Source organism: Macadamia integrifolia, unplaced genomic scaffold, assembly GCF_013358625.1.
Source record: "Macadamia integrifolia cultivar HAES 741 unplaced genomic scaffold, SCU_Mint_v3 scaffold953, whole genome shotgun sequence".
Classification (NCBI taxonomy): domain Eukaryota; kingdom Viridiplantae; phylum Streptophyta; class Magnoliopsida; order Proteales; family Proteaceae; genus Macadamia; species Macadamia integrifolia.
Window position 1 is genome coordinate 204,961 of NW_024870596.1, and position 4,885 is coordinate 209,845.

At 36.8% G+C, this 4,885-nt stretch overlaps 1 non-coding gene across 1 annotated transcript; it reads left to right on the forward strand.

Annotated features, from left to right (window-relative positions):
* Nucleotides 1-780: 780 nt before the first annotated feature.
* LOC122070610 lies at nt 781-887 on the forward strand. Its single transcript, XR_006137870.1, has one exon. It is a non-coding gene; the product is annotated as a small nucleolar RNA R71 (small nucleolar RNA).
* Nucleotides 888-4,885: the final 3,998 nt, after the last annotated feature.

The window sequence follows — 4,885 nt, forward strand, 5'->3', positions numbered from 1 at the left end:
TAACAAGCTACTGATGCCTAGGGTTAGGCTCTGGTTGACTGGGTAAAGTTTCTTTCTCCCTCTCATGCATAATTAAGACAACTTGAGTGAGTTCTCTCATAAGATTTTGATGGCTTGTCATGAGGAGGGCCATATTTTTTTTCAAGTCACTTATTCTACTTGCCTCTCCAGTGTTGGTAAACCCAGGGGGTTGCTGATAAGATGATAGGAGAGGGGCCCTAGGAAAACTAGCCTGAGGTCCTATATTTGACCTAGAAAAATTATTTTGGGAAAAAGATTGTTGTGCAAAGGGAGGCCTTTGGAGTCCAGGTTGACCTTGATTATAGAAATTGGAAGGCCCTGCTTGGTTGCCTGGATTCCAAGAGAAATTTGGGTGATTTCTCCGTCCTGGATTGTAGGTATTACTATATGAATTATTCTGGTATAAGGCATTAACACTATCATTAGAAGTGCCCCCAGAGGTGTTGGGGCATTTTTCTAGGAGATGTCCAGGGGATTGGCACCAAGAACAAATCTTAACCAAATTGACTGATTAGGCTATCCAAATGGGCTTCCTTGGCTATTATCCCATCCACAAAATATCCTTTTCCTCCTATGGTTCTTTCACTCTCTTGGGTTGATTCTCACTCATAGGTTTTGTCAGCTAAGTCAAGTAAGAATTCCTATGCCTTTCTTTCATCTGTAAAGGATGTGAATCCCTCAGGGCACATAGACTCTATCATTTGTTTAGTTGGGTAATCAATACCCTCATAAACTATTTGACATAAATGCCATAGGTCTAGGTCATGGTGAGGGCATTCTTGGAGTAGATCCTTGAATCTCTCCAGAAGTTTAGAAAATGACTCACTAGGCTTTTGCCTAAACTGAAGGATATCACTTCTAAGCTTATTGGTCTTGTGCGTTGGGAAAAACTTCTTAAGGAAGACAACTGTGAACTGTTCCCATGAGGTTATGGAATTTGTGGGTAACCCATACAACCACTTCTTAACTTGGTCTTTCAATGCAAAAGTGATAAACCTAAGCTTAACAGCATCATCAGAAAGCTATTGGATCTTAATTAGAACACATACCTCTTCAAATTTCCTTAGAAATAGGTATGCATCCTCAGAGGTCAACCCATGGAAGTGGGGCAACATAGTGATGTATTGAGATTTGAGTTCAAAATTATTGCCCTGGGCTTGTGGTAGAACTATGCAGGAAGGTTGGGCTGTTCTAACAGGGTAGAACCTATCTTTCAGAGATTTAGGTGAAGGGTTTTACTGTTGGTCTCCCATAGTGAAGTATTTTAAAGAGAGCAAACGTATAGGGTCACTACTTGTTGGATCTCTTCTTTCTAACCGATTCTTAGTATTACGTACCCACCTAACACTCATGCAATAGAAAACTACCCACAACTAGAGTAAGACAAGCACAAAATAATCGATAGCAAAACTTTTTTTTTTATGATTTTTTATGATTTCTTTTATTTTTTTGATTTTTTTTAGCTTTTTGGGAGCTTATCGGCAGGGATCCGGGGTTGCTCAAGTCAATTCCTGAGGTACTGTTATAGGGCAAAACCTGTCTTTATCATACTATGAGGCATGGCGACCTCCATCGATACAACTATTATTGCAAGTTGTTCTTCTCAGGAATTTAATAAAAGAAAAGGAAAAACAAAATAAAGCAAACAAAGCACTCCGATTTACCAAAAGAAAGCGAAAAATAACATGAAACTGTCTCTCTAGCAACGGTGCTAAAAACTTATTGGGATTTAAAATGTAATCGCAAGCATACGGATCAATGTAGCTACGGGTCGAACACAGGGAGAGCAGCCACTTTATTTTTTTATTTCTTTTAATAATGCGAAAGTGAACCGATTAATGGTTGTGATCTAATTCTAATTACTGTCCTAAACATATGTATCTAAAATAACATTCTAACCATTCGTCATCTAAGAATTTAAAGACGCAAGCCACGCAATTAAAATTAAATAAATAAATAATTGAAAATAAATAACCCATGTAATTTAAAAAAAAAATTAAATAAATAAAGGAAAAAATATTGAAATAAAAATAAAGTAAAAGAAAGGGGAGAAAGCTAGAGAGAGACTCACAAGTAGGTTTCTCTACTTAGCCTGAGGGATGCATCATAATAAGAGCTTCCCTACTTGACCAGAGAGTCACTTTTACAAGGGTTACTCTACTTGGCTTTAGGGAAAGGGAGACAATTAAAATAAAAACAATAAATTGTTGGTTCTATGGCTAGGAGGGGCAAAGCCAATACATACACTAGCCATGAACCTTGGGGGAAAGGGATAGCAATAATGTAACGACTGAAATTAAAATCTTAAATTAAAAAAGAAAGGGTAGTCAGAAGAGGGAATGAGAGGGGAGAGAGAAGACTACTGAAGGATACTTACTTGAATCAATGCTTGAACTTGAAAGCTTGGGTGATTTGAGATACTACCAGTACTAAAAACCAGATCTGGAATAAACCAAATCTGAAATTTTTAATACTAGAGAAAACAAATCTTAAAAAAAAACTGAACTTAAAAAAAAAGATGCTCCACGGCTCGTGATCTTTTCACCTAGATCTAAGCCTAGAACTATAACTTTAAAAATTACAAATCAGTTGCATAAATCATAAACATAAAAGGCTGAATAAGAATAAAAGAGTGCTTGCATTAATTGACATAAAAAATTATTACCAATGTGATTAAAACAAAAATAGAGAAGAACTAAAACTAAAGAGAGAGAGAGGGAAAGAGAGAAGAAAACTAAGCATAAACTAGAAAATAAACTAAGGGGAATAATAATATAGGAGGGGGGGAGGAAGGGGCTTTTATAGGTTTTTATCTTGCCTCCTTCCTTCTACAAGTCTTCTTTAAGAAAAGAAAGAAAATAAAATTAAATTAAATCTTGGTAAAAATTCTCATTCTCTGAGATATTGTGTGAGGAAAGAGAGAATCTGTTTCCAAAATTAACAAATTCTATTCTTTCCTTACAATATTCACCAATATCTTGCAATCTTGATTAAATCAGAAAGGAATCTCTGCATAGCATCTTCAAGATCTTGTGAGGTGGCAAGGAAAGAAAATAATCTTCAAGATTTTGTAGGAGAGAGGATGTGGTACCAATGAGTGGGTCCCACCTTTGGACTAATTCTTGATTCACTTTAAGCACTTTCTCTTGTAGAATTGGAAACTAAAAAAAACAAGAAAAATAAAAGTAGTACTATGCAAAGTGGGGCAAAATGTACACTTATATCCCTAAGATTTCACACATTATTGTGCTCATCACCTGCCAAAGATGTTAGTACATGAAAAATGTTCTTCCTATACTGGACTTCCATCTGCCAGTCCTTGGGTTTTGGTCCATCATTTGCAGAGATTTGAGCCATCCCTGCAGAAGATGTTAGTACATGAAAAATGTCCTTCCTAGGCTGGACTTCCATCTGCCCATCCTTGGGTTTTGGTCCATCATTTGCAGAGAATTGAGCCCTCCGTGCAGAAGATGTTAGTACATGAAAAATGTTCTTCCTAGGCTGGACTTCCATCTGCCAGTCCTAGGGTTTTGGTCCATCATTTACAGAGATTTGAGCCCTCCTTGCAGAAGATGTTAGTAGATGAAAAATGTTCTTCCTAGGCTAGACTTCCATCTGCCAGTCCTAGGGATTTTGATCTTCCAGGCGAGTTCTTTCGAATCGGTCTAGGATTTTTAGTCTTCCAAGTGGGTTCTTTCAACCGGGCTAGGCTATCTGGTCTTTTAGGTGGGTTCTTTCGAACCAGGCTGGGCTATCTGGTCTTTCAGGTGGGTTTTTTTGAATCAAACTGAGCTATCTGAGCTTCTAGGTGGGTTCTTTCAAATCGAGCTGGGCTATCTGGTCTTCTAGGCGGGTTCTCTTGAACCAGGTTGGGCTATCTAGGACCGAGTCAATGAGATTGGACCATTGGGTTTAAGCCTCTGGTTCTTAATCATTTGGGTCTTGAACTTTTGGTTTTTGAATTGGAATCTTTGATCTTTGATTTTTTTATTTGAATTTTGATGCTCAATTTGTTTTTGGATTTTTTTTACTTGAATTTTGATGTTTGATCTGGAACCTTGATTTTTGGATTTTTTATCTTTGATTCTTGACCTTTGAAATTTGATTTGAATTTGATTTTTGCATCTTCATTTGAATTTTGGATTTTGATTAAAAAATTTTCTTTTGATTTTATGATTTTTTTTTGAATTTTGATTTGATTGATTTTTTTTTTGAATTTTGTATTGAGGGTGGGGATTTTCACAAATTGTTTTTTTATCTTTGATTTTCTTTTTATTATGACTCCTTGCTTTGACCATCTTTTGTGCCTCCCAGGATGGGTGGGTTGCTTTTATGAGGGAACATAACGGTGACCAGGCCGCCCAGATTGAGGACCTTATAGCACAGCTCATGGGTTCACGGTCAGCACATGATACTGTTACGTCTAGTAACTTGATGACTTCCGTAAGTAGGTCCGAATATGGCACAGATGAGGATGGTGACCCTAGAGATCTGTTCCTGTAGAACACAAATGTTGCTTTTTTCTTTTTCTTCTTCCTTCTCCGTGTTCATTTTTTTTTTTTACTTTTTATATGGCTAAACTGGGCTTTTTATTTTGGAATGAAAAATTATCTCTCTTTTTTTTTTTTTTTTTTCAAAAGCTTGAATTTTAAGGCACGATTAATTCCACAACTTAAGACTTCATTAGAATAACAGGAATGACACTAAAATCTAAACATCACCTCATTCTATTACCAAGTGAATAACATGAGAGGGAAAGAACTTTCCTACTATAGACAAGATAGGTAAGTAACAAGGTGGGGAGATAACTCTTGGGGTAGATGGAAGTTCACTAACTCCTTTGGGTCCATCGCCTCGAGCCCAT